The sequence below is a fragment of the Abramis brama genome (genome assembly GCF_963993115.1).
Source record: "Abramis brama genome assembly, chromosome: 19".
NCBI lineage: Eukaryota > Metazoa > Chordata > Actinopteri > Cypriniformes > Leuciscidae > Abramis > Abramis brama.
Window position 1 is genome coordinate 14,392,075 of NC_139981.1, and position 19,331 is coordinate 14,411,405.

The window sequence follows — 19,331 nt, forward strand, 5'->3', positions numbered from 1 at the left end:
GCCCGGCTCCGGGGCCCCCTGCAGGGAAAGAGCACTACCAGTGAGCCCGCGTCAGAGGCCCGGAAGGGGGAGAAGGGGGAGAGGGATGCGCCTTGGCACTGAGCGCAGCCAATATGCTTTGCTTTTTAAGGCCTCTTTGGCTCAGAAGAGTGGAGGCGCTGATAGTTAATCATATATGTGTATGAAACAGGTTTATTCAGATGTTTTCATGTCATTTCGGAAGAGAGGACGGGAGAGAAAAGGAGGTCCAGTCCCTGCTGGGACACAGGTGTCTTTGCATCTCCTGCTATGCTCACTCAGAAGATCGCACAGTGGGATTATCACGCCAAATTGCCTATTCCATAATTATGGCCCAGCTTTTCGTAAAAACACAGAGAATTAGAAACACCCTCATGCATAGCTTTCTCTGCAAATAACATATTATTCATTTGAGAAATTGCAAAGACCTGGTTAGGATTTTGATGTGGTATGAAATGATTATGTTTTTTGACCAGCATAAATAGACTTCCAGTTTGGATACGGCTACAATTACAGAGAGAAAATGGAGGAATAAAGATAGAATGTGTAACTCGAGGGGCTGAATGAACAATATCCACAGCTGTCGTCATGTCATTGACCTTTACTGTGGCCCACGGTGACCCGTGGTTCTGCATTTAAACTTTTAAATCGTAAACTTGAACCTTGGCATTTCCAAGCCTCTGTGCAGGGGTGTTATCTTACGGGAAAGTGACAGTTCGCAAAACGTAACCAGGAGCGGGCTTCTGTCAGCCTTCTTGAACAAAGCTGGAAAAGAGAGAGAGGACATCTACAACTGGATGTCTTTCATAATCACATTTTCCTGAAACTAGGCTCTGTCTTACATAGAAAAGCTGTGATGCTCTGTCAAAGCGGAGTTACTGTGGGTCAAGTGTTTGGCGGATGATAGAGGAGCTGGATGTTCTCTGCTCGTGACTGCTTAGCTTGACTTCTTCCTGTGCTCTGATCCAAACTCCACCAATCAGTGGATCTGTGTCGCCCTGCTCCGGAGAACCGTGCAAAGGACGGAAATAAAGAAATAAGAAAGAATCACCCTGAGGCTACATCCAACACCTCCACCACTCTCCCCATCATTTACAGTTGAGGTTTGAAGTTGAACTCTATAATAGAAATGCGCCTATGAAGGGAAACAGAAGTAACTGAGAAAGAGAGAAAGATAGAAAAGCAGAACAGAGCCAGTCTTTCATACAAGTGAAATATATACAGTAAGTAAGTATAAGTGAAATATATAGCCTACAGTAAGTAAGTAAGTTTTTTTTTTTAACAAACTGAAAAAAATAATTTTATTCAGCAAGGATGCATTACATTGATCAACAGTTTTCTTTATTTTTACTGTAAATAAATGCCTTTCCGATCTGATATGGGAAAAGGGAGAAGAGCGAGTTTGGCAAAAGGCGGACTTGAACTCGGGTCGATCACATAAAAAGCTACTTTCTCGCACCATACTCCTTACAGCCTGTGCCACTGCAAACATTGAATAGAGTGTGTCTTTTTTAATCTTGTGTTGCCCAATCAGGCATTGGTGGGAGGAGTTAGTGTAAATAGCCTTGAAAAAAAAGCTTGCGTATAAAAATACGAAGTGTTACGCACAGGTTGTATTGCTAGACTAAAGGCCTGTTCAAACCAAGAACGATAACGATATATATATGAATGATTCTGCTTTTTTTATTTTTTTTTTATTTAAGCCCTGCACTGAAGGCTGCTGAAAATTAGGTTTTGCCATCAAAATAATAAACTATATATATATTATATTAATTACAAATATTCTTGTATTTTTCCTTATTGAAAATAAGGTATTTTCACCAATATTTCTAAATGTTTGTGTTTGTTTCCCTGTATTTTTGATCAAAACAAATTTTTTCAGGTTCTAAAATGATGTTATGGCCATTTTTTCATTGGTCTGGCCTTAGGTCCCACAAACCCACAGGCCAGCCTTTAGTAAGAGAGAGAGAAGTAAAGAATAAAAACGACAAGGAAGAGAGTAACAGAGAGAGAAAGCAATAGTCTGTGAGCAATATGCTGACCCGTGAGACAGTGCTGGAGATGGTTGTCCCAGCGAGCGAGATAAAAGCTACATTACATGAAATTAATGGAGGCTGTGTGAGCTGTACATGAATCACTGTTTCAACACTATGAAACAAGTACAAAGCCATGAAGAAATCTAACCACAGCTTCAAAGGTCTGCCATTTAGTCAGTCAGAACAGGCCTGACAGAGGGAAGAGGGGGTTTAGATGAGCAGCTGAGCGAAAGAGTGTAAAACGAAGGTATAGACCTTATTCACAGCAGCGACAACTTTGTGAGGGATAGACATACATTTCTTCAGTGGGTTGTACTGTTATTTAATGTGTTTTTGGATTGTTCTGATGACGAAACACAGCAAAAATATCTTTCCAAGGAATTTCAGTAGGCAAAAAAACTCCCGACAATATGAGCTGTGTAAAATTATAACAAGTGATCTAGAAGCTTTATACAGCTTTTTACATTGGAGCCCATTGAAAATGCGGCAAGTCTATCACTCACAGCCTCACTTTCATACCTGTCATGGCGCTGCTGTGAATAAGGTCTATGAGAAGGACAATACAAGACAAGGACTACGAGAAAAGCACCGTCTGGGAGAAAGAAAAATCGAATTAAGGGGAGCAGATGAGCATTTGTGCAGCTTGCGTCTGTTCTCTGAGGTGATATCAAACGCGGTTTAATGAAAGTTAAGTAGTTTCTGTGGAGTGCACAGGCCGGAACAGATGAGATCAGGGTGCGGAAACTGTCAGTGCCATTGTTGTGGGTGCACACCGTCCCCCTGTCTGAAAAAAGAAAAAGGAAAAAAAAAGAATTGTATGCAGTGTAGATACAAACCACCCACTGTATGCGCCATGTTGACTCATAAAAAAGATGGGGAGTTTTTTTCTTTCCCGCTCCTGCCTTTTTTCTACACTTGGCATGGTCGTTTTGCAAATACATCATTGTAATTTGAAAGTGGCAAGAGGAGATTTATGACAGAATAAGTGGCCTTTTCTGCTGGAATTTATAACGTAGTGGAAAGTGAGCATGTGCGGTTGGGAAGAAGGAGCCGGGAGGATGCCGTTAAGGGTGTTTGAATATGTGGAGTGTTAAAAACACTGAATTGTCTCTGCACCTCTTTGATATGAGAGGATTCTGCTCTCTTCAATCACTTCCTTTGCAGACAAAAACAGACAGATTCCTAAAATCTTTCCTCCCACCTTTTGTTCCTTACTGCTGTCTTTTCTTCCCCTGTAGATGCTTTAAAGAGACATCATTTCCTCTCTGTATACATCTCTCCCACCTCTAGCCAACACAATGTCCTGACCAGACCCGACACAAAGCAAAAAGCTCTAAATGAGAGTTTTGTTCTGAACAGCCATGACCCTGACAAGTGGCAGGTCGCACATAGATGCCGTAACTGCTACAGGGATTTAAAAAGAATATTTCTCAATTAACATCTTCTATATATGAAATAATTTTATATTATACTGAAATTATTAATTCATAATTGCTCTATATTCTGAAATAATATATTTTATAGCATACTGTACACTAAAAGTGTGGGGTTGGAAAGATTTTATAATGTTTTTGAAAGAAGTATCTTATGTTCTGCAAAGACTGCATTTTTTTAATCGAATGTGAAGACAGTAAAAACAGACATATTGTGAAATATTATTACAAATCATATATATTTTAAAATGTAATTTATTTGTGTGATGGCAATTTCGAATCTGCTGCTGGTGTTCAAGAAACATTTCTTATTATTATCAGTGCTATGTTGCTTAATGTTTTTGTAGAAACTGTGATACATTTTTTCAGCTTTTTTATGAATTGAAAGTTCAAAAGAACAGCATTTATTTGGATTAGAAAACTTTTGTAACATTATAAATGTCTTTAATGTCACTTTTGATCAATTTAATTGCTGAATAAAAGTGTAAAAGTGTGTTTGTTTCTTTAAAACAAAACAAAACAAAACTTACTGATCCCAGACTTTAAACAGTAATGGCAAAATCGTCCAACATGTGACATTTGTGCTGGTGTCACCCTGAATAGCCCCGCCCACTGTGAAATCTCATTTGTCCAAATGCCTGTTCCATATAACTATCCACCTTTTTCCTGACACGCATACTGCGTTTTAGATTCAGGAGAATAACGTAACGCTTGGTATTTTAATGTGACATGTTATAACAAGAATATCTATGGCAAGAGCTGTTTTCAGTCGCTGCATTCTTTTCCGCTTGTTTTTTCTTTTCTTTTTTTTCCTCTTTGTATTCTGCTGTAACAGCATGAAAAAGACAACAAATACGGACTACATTTGTGGTCTGTTCTCCCGATTCATTTTATGATATATCTCATGAATTATTCAAAGGAATGCACTAAGAATATCTGTTTTTTCTCACTAAATCCTCACGTCTCTTCCCAGGTTTTTTTTCTTCTTTTTTTACACAGACGCTTTGAAATGTAATTGTTTCCCTTTTTCACTTCTAATCCCTATTAGCAGTGTTTACTGGAATATTTCTAAAGCAGTTAATACTTATTGTCTGTCAAAATTACAGAAATTACTTTGAAACATTATCACTCAGTGTTCCAGTTAATGAACATTTTGGATTAAGGCAACGTATGTTACAAACATACGTATATTACTTCAGTGAAATTTCACACGTCTGCAATATTGCTGCAGAAATAATTGATCTTTTGGGGTTATACATAGTCTGTTTTAGTACTTTGTTAATGCTTTTCCACTTTTAAATTTCTTTTTAATGTTCATCTCAACTTTATGTCGAGATTTAAAATCGCAAACTTCCACCCAGTCAACCAACTGCCAGTGAGATGAATGGTAATAATAGCTTTCTCCAGGTAAAATAAACCTCCTTGGTGTGAACACACAAAACGTCTGGTGGAAGAGAAAGGCAAACAGCTTTCACATTAATTAGATAAATGACAACCAAAAAGGAACTGCTGGTTTTCAGTACAGTGAACTTTGGTGAATAAGAGTAGGATAGAGAAGATGCAACGAGAAGGGCAGTTAGGTGAGCTGATACAGCCTCTGGTCAGTCACGTGTTGGTGCGGGAGAGGAAGAGTGAGTCACAGTGTGATGTGGCACCTGGGTGCACTAATTAATGCACAGTTCCAGTGGCTGAACATTTAACCTCCTCTTGCATGTATCACCCAGTGGCTCCTCTCACTTCCACAACAATAAACACAAACAAACCATTAGAGACGGTCAGTGGCTCAGGCACTCACCATACGCAGTTTCTTTACAACAAGGGACCTTAGCATGAAATGATCATAACACACATCCCATAACTCCAGCAGGAATTTTTTCACGGGTGGATTGCACATGCTTAAAAAATCCACATAATATAGCAGGGTGATCTTATTCAGAGCTGGCTTTAAATAAACAATCGGGGAACAGCGATAAACGGGAATATGATGTTTGAAGGCCGGTTACACAAGTGCTTTTCCTGTCACCCTAAAGCGCTCTATCAAGTAGGTCAAAGGTCAACTGAAAGGCATGACAGGAAAAGAGAAAATAGCACTGAGATGTTCTCATTTTGAAAAGAGGCTCAGAGATGCAGAGGTCGCCCCGGGGCGAGGCTGTGGCTTTCTGATCTGCCTTGTGACTGGTGCTGAGGCCTTTCACATGATTCAACCCCAGCCTAACCTTGTCATCATTAAGGTCAGGGTTATTTATCTGTTCATTTCTCCAACACAGAAACAGCCGGGCATCACAGAGAGGTCATGTGTGGTCATAGACCCTGTGAGGAAATTATGAAACATGGAGAGAATGCGAATCATTCTTTTTGAATGGCTACACAGAGTTAATGGACATCTAAATCGCTTAGTGTTTAAACTGATTGTTTTTAACATATCGTAAACATCAAATGACTTGAAATCAAATTCATAAATAACTGATGCCATCATTTATGTTAACATAATTTATTCCTGAGTACTGGTACAAATCAGGCTACAGAACAAAAAAAGGTTGTACGTGAAGGAATTATCTTGGGTTAATCTGTTCAGCATGTTTAAATCTACTGGATGCAGTCTGCCACCTTCCTTTTCTTAATTTTCTTGCCTTTAATGTTGTTCAACACCTTCAGATACAAAACCAATGTGCCATAAATACTGACAAATTTAGCATTCACTTGAATGAATCACAATCATCTTCTTCAACCTAGCATATTTTCCGCTGTATGTGTATGTGATTTCGCTTGGGTGTAATTTGGCGATCTTCATAATATCCGCTTCGATCTTTTCCTGTCATCTTTGCCTCGGTTGTCTGCATGGGTGTTTGCCATCCACCATAAAGTGGACGGTGCCTTGTGCCGCTCATGGGACGTGCGCATACCACTAAAGACACCTTTTCCGCATTTTCTCCATAATTGGCACCGAATTGTATCATTACAGCAGTGGTCAAAGAGTGACACACCAGAAATCCAGCACAGCATTATTTAGACAATAATACAGCACAATCAACTTGAATCACAATGAGTGAATTAATTGAGATTGTCTAAATAGGCTATCCCAAATAAATTCTTTACAATTTGCATAAAATAGTTAATTTCCAAAGGATCATGTGACACTGAAGACTAGAGTAATGGCTGCTAAAAATTCAGCTTTGCCATTACAGGGATAAATTACATTTTAAAATACATTGAATAGAAAACAGTTGTTTTAAATTAACAACTATATATCTTAATATGACCAATTTCACTGCGTTTTTATCAAATAAATGCAGCCTTTTTGAGCATAAGAGACAAAAACATGAAAAAAAAAAAAAAAAATCCTACCACTGATATAGGGCAAAAGAAACATCAATGTTGTAATATGGTATATCAAACTGTTATCCCTGATAATGATCTATTCTAATGAGAAGACACTCTTACTAATGTCATTGCTCTGAGTTCAGCTCCACTGCTTTACATTAGGCTTGATCCTCAAGCATAATAATCCTGTCTTGCTCTTAAAAATCTAAAACACACAAACTGCCAAAGTCATTTGAAAAAAAGAAAAAACCTTAATTAAGTTCATCTGTGCAAACATTAACCTTGTAAGAGGCTAAAGAGAAGGAAGAATGAAAGAAAGTGTATGTGTGAGAGAGAGAAATTCCATGGATGGAGAGAGATCGGGGGAAGGTTAATGAAGGAGGGCGAAGTTGTGTTTGCTTAGACCTTTGCGACGGAGACGGAGGAGGGGGGCAAAGGATATCTTTCACGGAGAACCGCACACACGTCCCTCGGTTTTACCCGAAGTACTGCACAAACAGGATCCAAATGACAAGGTGACACTGGGAATACACTACTACGTGACCGCCGCTGGAATTGCCTTCATCCGTTTAAGATGACTGCAGCCACTGTGGACACTGTTGCGCCATTAGAGAGATCTGGAGAATAAGCCACGGAGATAGCAGAGATTATCACGGCCTGTGTGTTCAAAGACCTCCCAAGGGCACAATGACAAGCCACACCGCTGAGACTACAACACGAAGAAATCTGATGATGCATTATTAAACTGCTCATCGTTATGTTACTGCTGTTCCTAAATTGTGCAACATTTAAAGGAGTAGTTCACACACACACACACACAAAAAAACCCTGTCATCATTTACTCACCCTGATGTTAGTGAATTGTTCCTGCTGTTTTTTTTGGGTTTTTTTGCCATAAAAAGAAAGTAGATAAGGATCAAGGCCTGTCAAATTCAAACTCAAAAAAAAAAAAAAAAAAAAAGACTGTGAGTTGTGAAAGAGTTGTGAAATTACCTTTTTATTTTATTTTTAATGGGGAACTGTGCCTACTGCGGATGTAATATTTAAATTTTGATGAGTTCAACATAATTTTCATTGTGCTTATTGGTTTCTTTTACCTGTCCATTTGGTCTTTGGTCCACCTAAAGTAAAATGTATACTGCATTACCATCTGCTCCTTCTCTCTTCTTGTTAAGGTAAAATGAATGAATGAATGAATGAATGAATGAATGAATGAATGAATGAACGAATGAATGAAACTTGTATGTCTATGGGCGGGTTCACACTTTAATTAGTCTCAAAAATAAAAGAAGCAGCAGAAGTATTTTCAGTGTTTGATGTGCCAGGAAACTTCTTCAGTTTTTCTTCAAATTACATTAAACAACACCGTTCAATGTGAGTGTCAGAAAGGTCAACAACCACTAGGCATTGTACGTGTGTTTATTTCAATGTTTTACATTTTTATGCATGTGGATTTTATTCAAAGCATCTTAAAGGCTTTTGGTGTGGACCAAGTTCGGTTCCGCATCGGCAAACTGCACTCGAGTCCACATGAAAAGGTGTTCTGGGGTATGGTTCATCTCACCTTTATTACGGTTCACAATTGAAGAAAAAAAAAGCCTCGCAGTGCATTTAAGGTATATGTTTTATCATTTCATGTGCTTCCTAGGAATCAAAACAATGACCTTTGCATTGCCAATTGAGCTACACTGTAGCAGCACACAACATATGTTGTAATATGCTAACAAGAAGAAAGCTTTGACTGGATGTTTTGAGGGCCCAGCAGAGCATGTGATGTGCCCTGTTTGACAGCCCAAAGCTCCTTTTATGGGTTTTGGCCATTTTGGCTGTTGTGAGACAGTTAAGATGATATGTTATGTCTCCCGGCAGAGCCACCTTTGGCTGAGTGAGATCTGAGCTAGCCAGGACCACACGGGAGATGACATTTCCATGTCTGTTTAGATAGAGGTGTGGTAGACACGTGTCTCTCTACCTGATCGAACTGATAGACAGAAATATATTCATGACTTTCTGCCCTGCTGTTTTCTGTAACAGAATTTGATTTTTACAGCCCTCCAATTAAGAAATGATTACATATTTATTTGAACCCCCCCTGACAAAGATGATTATTTAATTTGGCGGATGAATATATTAACTGTGCATTGATCAACTCTGCTCTCTAGTGCACCGTGGAGAAACATTACCCTTCTTGGCGAGCTTTTCAACTACCATGGCCTTCATACCAACACACACAAACACACACATGGACTGTCATTATAAAGCCAGCGGTGCAGGGGTTAACGCTGCTGAGAGCTTTTGCCCAGTGGATTGTTTATCGACTGAAAGAGAAGGTCTTCTTTCTCTGGGCCAGTTAAGTCAGCCTCCCTTTTGTTTGACGCTGCCCATTTGAGGAAAGCTTATCCCTGACCTTCTGCCGCCGAGACTGATGACAAGGACAACGCGCACTAACCTTGACATTCAGTGGGCTAAATGGCTTTTTCCACTAGCAGTCAGCAAACCAGAAGACAGGCAGCAAGAGGCCAAAAACTAATGAATCTATACCAGAAAAAAAAACTTTCTTCTACACATTCTTTAAAGGAGCAGTTTTTACAAAAGAAGTGACACGTATACAGTACGTGCATATGTCTCTGTGCAGTTAACTGAATCAGTACACGCCAGTACTGGGGGAAAAAGTCTATGGAAAAGGGGTTAACAACATCAGTGACTGTATTAGAGACAGTGGAACATTTGCATAGAAATGTGACTGTACGGCACTTTTATACATTCAAAATTTGTGCTCCATTGCATTTAAACAAATTGGGCCATACGGCATATCGAAACACATAACAGTTGTTAGATCATGATTACGAAAAGAGGGATCAAAACGGTACAAAAATTACACACCAACTGTTAAAACAGCATAGACATGCTTTAAGAAAATACAGTACCATTCAAAACTTATGGTAAAAAGTCTCTTATATTCATACTGTAAAAACAGTAATATTGTGAAATATTATTACAATTTAAAATAACTGTTTTCTATTTTAATATATTTATAAAGTGTATTTATTTTCCCCCAGTGATTGAAAAATATCAATATAGTTAATATCAATGTTGAAAACAGTGTTTGTTGAACAATTTGTATTTTTGTTGAATTTTTGATGAATCCTTTGATGAATATAAAGTTCAAAAGAACAGCATTTGTTTGACGTCACTTTTGGCCAATTTAAATGCATCCTTTTATTGCATCCTTGCTAAATAAAAGTATTAATAATAATAAATAAAAAACTATATTAAAAAAAACCTTACTAACCACAAACTTTTGAACAGTTGTGTAAATCGGTAAAATGAGCTTTTATGCTAAATCTAAGCAGGTATGATGTCATTGTCAGTCAAAATAATGCATTATGGGACTGTATTGCATAAGGTAGTTAGCTAAACAAACTGTAACCAAACCAGTGCCCAGATACACAAACATGAGTCCACACACACACGTACTCGCGCACACACTCACACACACACACACACACACAAACAAACAAACAACTAATGCAGTAAACACCCCCAACCCAAAGTCACAGGGAAAGACTATCTCGGGGGGAGTTTTCAGGAGAGCTCTGCTTTATGACTGCTGTTGTCAGAGCACTTAGCGCCATGTCCTTTGTTTCTAATGAGATAAGACAGTGTCAGATGGATACAGTACTAACCTTTCTGCTTGTTTACAGTGCAGAAGAACAGGATGGGGGGGTGACCTCTCTAAAGTTTATGGTCCAGCTTGCCAGACAGCTCTGTTTCTAATGAGAGGCCTTGTGGGAGCGTGTCACAGCGCCTCTGCTTGGCACACTGAGAGTGTTCACAAACAGGAGAGAGAGAGAGAGAGAGAGAGAGAGAGAGAGAGAGAGAGAGAGAGAGAGAGAGAGAGAGAGAGAGAGAGAGAGAGAGAGAGAGAGAGAGAGAGAGAGAGAGAGAGAGAGAGAGAGAGAGAGAGAGAGAGAGAGAGAGAGAGAGAGAGAGAGAGAGAGAGAGAGAGAGAGAGAGAGAGAGATAGTTGGCTGTTTTGCTCTATAGGCAAACACAAACACTTAAGATTTAAGTCTTTAATTATGGGGTGGTGTGTCAATGTAATGCACTCATTTAGTTGAATTAATATTAATAAAAATTGCAATAAAAAACAAAACAACTTAATTAATTGAATCAGTTTATCCAACTACTTTTTAACTTTGACACAACATCTAAAAACAAGCCACTTATGGTGCAAGAAGCTGAAAAAAGTGAGAGACAACTTTTAGACTTTCTATTCATCTGAGAATTGAAAAAATATCACGGTGTCCTCGCAAATAATAAGCAACACAAATGTTTTTAACACTGACAATAATAGGAAATGTTTCTTGAGAAAATCATCACATTACAATAATCATGCGACACTGAAGACTGGAGTAATGAAATCAGTATACCGGTATATATATATCAAATATACGTGTGTGTGTGTGTGTGTGTGTGTGTGTGTGTCTGTATTTTTTAATTGTAATCATATTTGTTATTAAATATTGTATATCCAATAATTTACTCTTCTGCCATAAATAAATCAAATAAAAAATATTCAATTTAAATTGATAAAGCACCTTTCGCAAGATCAAGGTCTTTCTACAGAGAAAATGAAATGTAATGGAAATAATGTAACGTGTTTAAAGTATATGCCATTAATTTGATTAATGAATCATCATAACATTTGATTAATTAATCTTAGTATTTTAAGTAGATTTACAACCCTAAATGTGGAAGGAAAAATAAATAAACTTTATTTTTTACGTTCACCTGTGAAGAAAGACATTCATAAGAAAGATGTTAACAACTTCCAGAATTTTTTTTTTTTTTTTTTAAGAAATCTGGAAATCATACCAGACAACATAATCTGGTTTTGATACAGTGAGGTTTACTGTCACTCCTCAGCCAGCCTGCCACCCATGAAGGTGTCTGACCTTTGACCGTGGCGTTGTAGAGGGCTGATAGATAGAACAGAGATCAGCTTGCGGTGAGGCAGAAGACGACAGGGCTCTGGCAAGAGCAGAAGCAAACTGAAGCAAAATAAACACTCTCTCATATCCCTCTTCTCCTCTACTGTAACTTAATCAAGTTGCAGACAGTATGTGTATCTTTTTTTGGCAGTGTGTCTCTGTTCTATATCCGAGAGAGGCTGGGATGTCAGGGGCCAGTCTCCTCTCTTTATGAGGCCACGCTGCTACAGCCCTTCTGCACTCCAGCCCAACAGGACATCTGCTGCACTCTCCCAAATACATCATCCTGTCCGCCAGCCGCTCCCAGGACACCCCCCCTCTCTCCCCTCCCCTCCCGCTCGCCTCGCTCTCTTTCTCCTAGCACAAGGTGGGGGAAAGAGGGGGGCCAGATGTGTAGACAGAGAGTCCTTGTCCAGCAGAGGTCAATGGATCTAACAGAGCTACTTTCTGTAAGGAGCTGAAAGCCTTCTACTGCAGCTCTCCATCTCGCCACTGTCATGGGACGCCCGAGCGGAACGCTGAGTCAACCTTTCTACAGGCTGCGAAACAGTTTAGAGTGGTGGATGAAATTAAGATCACAACCTGCATCCTCCCTCGCTTGTCTCAAGGTTTTAAGGGTGGTTAACGCCAGACCCCAGGTCCACCTCCCCTGCCAAGGAGTTCATCCACACTCCCCGATTCTGGATGGGAATGACACATGTATGCCATTGCGTGCGAATCTGGAGTGGTTTATGCTTTCAAGCGCATTTTATCTGGCTGTTTCAAAGCTGCCGCTTTCAGTAATTTGTGGACGTGTGACGAGTGAAAGGGTTAAACAAATCACCTTAATGTAATCTTGTTTACTGCTCTGCCGCATGAGTAAATTATTTCACACGGGCTCCGGCCCACTCAACATATAAAAGCTGCCTTATCACTGACACGGCCATTTGCGGTGGCTTTACTGTGCAAAAATTATGAGTCATACTTTTACAGGGCTCTCCAGTTTTGACGGCCTTTTTAATCCCTGAACTCTGCTGAACTGTACATTTCCTTAATTGCGGCGCAGCTTGTAACCTCTGTAATTGGCCTTCCTCCTGTACCTCTGCTTTGAGATGTCTAGACAGAAAGGATATAAAAAAAAAAGTTGAGGTGAAATGCAAGAATAGAGATGGACGGAGCGAGGGAGGAAAAACAGAGAAGGATGGATTAAATTTAGAGAACACTTCTCTTGCCCAAACATAATGAGCTCCTCGTAGGGTAGAGGTATTATTTTAAGGGAAGAATAAAGGGAAAGGCTTAGTGCGATTAGGCTCCTCCTACTTTAATGTGATTTGGTTGTTGACACCAGGATTAATCCTTGATTGATTTATTGACCTGGATAGTGAGGTCCACACATTGAAATCAAATCCTGCTGTTCAGCTTGTAGCCCTAAAATTTGGAAAATAATTTGCATTTTAGCTATATGTTCTAATGCATGTTTAGAATAGTGGTTCTTGATTTATGAGTAAAAAAGTATGTGGTTAATAAATTATAAACAGTCATTTCTCAAATGTGAACAGGGCCGCTGATAAGGGGGGATCAGGGGGGACGGGGGAAAGTTTTGGAATGGTTCGAACGATTCCAGGGGCCATGATCACATAGGGGACCCGATTTGTATTTATTCTCATGTAACAACTTATGTTTTTTATATGCACAAAACATATACAAAACAGGAAAATCTGTTCTATAATATTCACCATAGACCTTATTTTACTCACATACTGCAAATTTCAATTCTAAAATCCCATTACAAAATCCAGAGGGAATCAGTGGTGGATTAGCCCTCCAAGTTGGCCTACAAATTGACGTCATGACTGAACAGCTTTAAAAGCTTAAATATTCATATACAATGCTTTTAGAATGGAAAGTGTTACTTTTAACAGCTAAGTCAGCCTTAAGGCCCGATTAGGCTGTACTATATAACAAATAAAGGAAAAAAAGACCAAAATCATATGCTCTCAATCAAATCCATTAGGTAAATACGCACATACAAAATCAAATGTCCTCAGTTCCTTTAAATGTAATAATGCTCCACGTATAGTCTCCTGATGTTTTTCTTTCTCTCTGGCAATGGAGTTTCTGCTAAGGGTTAGATGTGTATATGACATAAACCAGTGGCTGGGCCTGCTCTTTGACAAGGCCAGCAGTGTGTTTACCTAGTCATACTGAATCCACACAATGGCCAGAGGAGGGTCAGCAGGAGGCCAGCACATCCCACCCCACAGTCCTGCTATTCATCCCTGTCACTTACGGACAGGCCACACCCCTCACTCTGTCCTTCCTCTCTTTCCCAACTCTTTTATGTGGAGATGGTAAGTAGAGGTCTTTTTAAACTGAACACTCCCAAGTTTAGACCACAAATAAATCAGACACATATATCAGTGATGAATTAAAATTTCTTGGGAAGAGCTTCATTAGCTCTGTGTAATGAGTGAACAACCTAAACTTTCAAAATGTCTTTTACAAATACACAAGCTGAGTTTATATCACCAGACTGTGTGTGGAAATGTTTACTTCATCTGTGTGCAAGTATGCAGAGCAAGTATGCAGTTTCATCTATCTATCTATCTAATCTCTAGTCTTAACATGTTGAGTATTTAGAGGTTGAACTCGTCTCTAGAGACTAATGGACTGGAGATCATTCTTAAGTGCTTAATGAAGAGATATATACTTCTGACATGAAATTCATTAAAGTGTTAATGTTTAAATTACAGAATAATTTGACTGTCACTCAGTGTGACACTTACTTCAATTACAGCAACAATAATAATACTAACAATGACAATTATATATATATATATATATATATATATATATATATATATATATATATATACACTCACCTAAAGGATTATTAGGAACACCTGTTCAATTTCTCATTAATGCAATTATCTAATCAACCAATCACATGGCAGTTGCTTCAATGCATTTAGGGGTGTGGTCCTGGTCAAGACAATCTCCTGAACTCCAAACTGAATGTCAGAATGGGAAAGAAAGGTGATTTAAGCAATTTTGAGCGTGGCATGGTTGTTGGTGCCAGACGGGCCGGTCTGAGTATTTCACAATCTGCTCAGTTACTGGGATTTTCACGCACAACCATTTCTAGGGTTTACAAAGAATGGTGTGAAAAGGGAAAAACATCCAGTATGCGGCAGTCCTGTGGGCGAAAATGCCTTGTTGATGCTAGAGGTCAGAGGAGAATGGGCCGACTGATTCAAGCTGATAGAAGAGCAACTTTGACTGAAATAACCACTCGTTACAACCGAGGTATGCAGCAAAGCATTTGTGAAGCCACAACACGCACAACCTTGAGGCGGATGGGCTACAACAGCAGAAGACCCCACCGGGTACCACTCATCTCCACTACAAATAGGAAAAAGAGGCTACAATTTGCACGAGCTCACAAAAATTGGACAGTTGAAGACTGGAAAAATGTTGCCTGGTCTGATGAGTCTCGATTTCTGTTGAGACATTCAGATGGTAGAGTCAGAATTTGGCGTAAACAGAATGAGAACATGGATCCATCATGCCTTGTTACCACTGTGCAGGCTGGTGGTGGTGGTGTAATGGTGTGGGGGATGTTTTCTTGGCACACTTTAGGCCCCTTAGTGCCAATTGGGCATCGTTTAAATGCCACGGCCTACCTGAGCATTGTTTCTGACCATGTCCATCCTTTTATGACCACCATGTACCCATCCTCTGATGGCTACTTCCAGCAGGATAATGCACCATGTCACAAAGCTCGAATCATTTCAAATTGGTTTCTTGAACATGACAATGAGTTCACTGTACTAAAATGGCCCCCACAGTCACCAGATCTCAACCCAATAGAGCATCTTTGGGATGTGGTGGAACGGGAGCTTCGTGCCCTGGATGTGCATCCCACAAATCTCCATCAACTGCAAGATGCTATCCTATCAATATGGGCCAACATTTCTAAAGAATGCTTTCAGCACCTTGTTGAATCAATGCCACGTAGAATTAAGGCAGTTCTGAAGGCAAAAGGGGGTCAAACACAGTATTAGTATGGTGTTTCTAATAATCCTTTAGGTGAGTGTATATATATATATACTAATAATAATTATTATTATTTGCAGCAATATATGGATATAATAATTATTATAAATTATTTATATCTGGTATTTTTGGTCACCATGAATCAGTATTCACTCACAGTTTAGAGTAGTTTCATACTGACCGTTACTCTTATGACTACCTAAACCGTAATTACCCCTCTCTCTGCATGTATAAATCAGAAGCCTGAACCTGGCAGCCCCCGGTGCACATTAATGGCCTTTCTTCAAGTCCTGTCTCTCTGACAATAGAGCATCACTGAAACGCCTGTCGTCCAAACAAAGAGCCTTCTCTCCCAGACACCGGGGTCATGCTCTGTAGTGATGAACCTCGCTGTCACGTGAATACAATGTGATTCCCCCATGTGAATAACAGAATACCAGAGAAAGACAAAGGGAAAGAGAGAGCTGGATGTGTGATGCTATTTTGTGTTGCTGTCATGACTATGGATCAAAAGAGCATATCTGCGGAATTATAACACTGCATGTACTAGAATGCTGTCATTATAATCAGCAAAGTTGTCTACACTGAAAGCGAGTGAACAGCCAGCATTGTTTATTATAATGGGAGCACTCTAGTTTGTCTCGCTTGCAGTGTAGCTGGGGTGTAAGCGGTGAGAACTCTGCATGTCCTTGGTCCTGTGCTGTCTCTGGCTGAGATTTATGATCGTCTGGTCTGCTGCTGCATGCACTTGGTTCTGATAATTAAAGGGGTCATTATTAGTTAGCTGCGTATGCAGAGCAGGGCAGCGTGAAAGGTCAGGAGGAGGCACCGAGAACCACAGCCATTCCTCACCTCTCCCAGTAGAAACGCGGTCACCTCACCCATAAAGCATCTACACTGTCACTCTCTCCTCTGCCAGCTGAAACTGCACAAGTGTTTAAGGAAATCATTGTTTCAGTACAATGGTTGGAAAAGCTAGTGCTGTGAAATAAATAAATAAATAAATAAATGAATGCAAAATTGGTCAAATTTGAAGTAATGTTATGATGCCTGGTTATTGTGCTGTTATAGGAAAAAACATAAAAAAAAATAATAGACTTAATTTTAAGTTTCACACAAAACTACTGTCAATTTCATATATATATATACACACATACATACATACATACATACACACACGTGTATATGTATATATGTATATATGTATATATATATATATATATATGTATATATGTATATATATATATATATATATATATATATATATATATATATATATATATATATATATATATATAAAATTGACAGTAGTTTTATATATATATATTTATTTTCTTTTTTCATGGGACACTGTTGTTCCGCTCCCTTCAACACACATCTACCTACTACAAGAATGTGGGCATTTTGATCTCCGTTAAACTTCCTCACAGACAGTAAAATATCAAATCACAACGACACCATTTGCCCATTGTCATTTGTTTTGCCAGTTGTCACTGGCAAGAAAAACAAAAGCATGTAATATTGGAAAAATCCATCAAGCCATGAATATAGCATGAAGAGCCAGCATATTTTCTATGTGCATTATCTATGACACAAAGGCTGCAAGGAGATGCAACCCCAGGGCTCTGAGATCCCTCTCTCTCCATCCAGCCAGCAGCAGAACCCAACCCTCTGCCCGCCAGCCTGCACACAATCATAATCACCATAATAACAATAATAATAAAGTAAAGGCATACCGGGCTGGCAGCAGTCTTAGCACACCTCAATCAAATTACACGGATGCACGAGGAACATGTCACCCTTGGATTTTTCATTTGCATAAAACAATTACCCCACGGACAGTGGGTTCAATGTCGTCTAGACTACATGCTTCAGATGGTGTCATCAGCCCCAGACACAGTAGACTGCCTATAAATTAGCAATGAGCTGAGCATAGCCAAGATGCATTATAGTGCTTATAAACCCTGAGAATTTATTTAAATAGATAACACATATGCAAATCTCCCTGGCTGGCATGGCAACGATCTTGATAGTGGGGCTCCATATGTGCAAAGAGGGCAGCTGGGAGCGGTGGGCTAAAATGAACCCTGACACCTTATTAGTGTATACACTGGACACTCATTAACTTCCACTGACCTGACCCGGCAAATCTCTGCCTTCTTTTAAACCATAACATGCTGGTATGAAAGCAATACCAGTGTTTTGTTGAAAATGCTTCCCTTATAATGACTTTCTATGCTGAGTGATCGAGGCCTTGAAGCTGCATTCTCACTGGGACAGCATTTAGTACTGACAGCGAAAGAGTGATAAAACATGGAAACAATTGACTTAGCAGAATAGGTCAGGACTTGCTACTGCCAATACATACATGACATGCTGCTGTGAGCAAGCAATACATGCTGCTGCTGTACAATATAGCGCACATGAATTACCCGTAGCAGATCTGTACAGGTGGAGCTGGGGAAGGGGGAGGGTTTCTGAAAGCATGCTGCACTGTTAAGGCAAATGCTAACCAGTATCTGAAGTTTAAGCAGCAAGCTCACTGGCTACTGATACAGCAGGAACCTATTAGCCTACGCCATCTAGTTTCATTACAGAACTTTGTATGTCTTTGAAATTGCATTTCACATTATATTTAGCTAAAAATAGTAAAAATATATATATTTTTTTATTCCTTGTGATTTCGTCTTTGCTAACAGCTCAAGCTAACAACAACTCCTGCTAGCTTTGCATAACGTTAACTGGATAAAAGAAAGCTAAAACAAGATACCATGATAATGTGACATTTTTAATTAGGTATTGAGGAAGGGAGATAGGCTCTTGTGTGACACAGATAACTGTTAATGACTCTGGTCCTGTAGGTATATGAATTATTGTGTCACGATTAAGCTGAAATGTACATTATTAAATATAACTACACTACTGAAGAACTTCTCAACTGTTAGATCATCTAATTTCTTTCTCTCTCTTTCTGTCAGTGGAGTAGGAAGGGACTTTTATCTTAACATCTTCATGTACTGCAGGGCATTTTCTGCACCTCCCCGTATAAACAATCACCACCATCGCGATTCCCTTAATCAATACACAGAATGTAGAGGATGAAAAAGAGAGATTGGAGAAATCATTCCTTTCATTTTTTATTTAATCAGTGGTTTATATTTATTTATCTATGTATGTGTAAGGGAATCAGCCGTAGTTGAGTAAGTAAAGTTTGCTAAACAATGTATTTGGTGTAATTGTTTATTAAGAGCTGCAGATCATTTATTGAGCCGTGTGCCAACATGTGTTCGTGTGTGTTTATTTGACCTCTTGGCCTCTTTATGTTGTTGCAGGGAAAAACGACATAGACATATTTGTCTGGCGGTCCACACAAAAGAGAATAGGCCCACTTACCCTTCCATTACTCCACTAAAAAGTGATGTACCAGTCCATTAAAAGAACTCTACGTCTTTGTTTTTCATTCTCTCTCATCCCTTCATTTTAGCAAAGTGCAC

At 39.2% G+C, this 19,331-nt stretch overlaps 1 long non-coding RNA gene across 2 annotated transcripts in view; it reads right to left on the reverse strand.

Annotated features, from left to right (window-relative positions):
* LOC311069946 overlaps positions 1–19,331 on the reverse strand; it is a 62,769-nt gene that overhangs the window by 15,444 nt on the left and 27,994 nt on the right. The window lies entirely within an intron of this gene.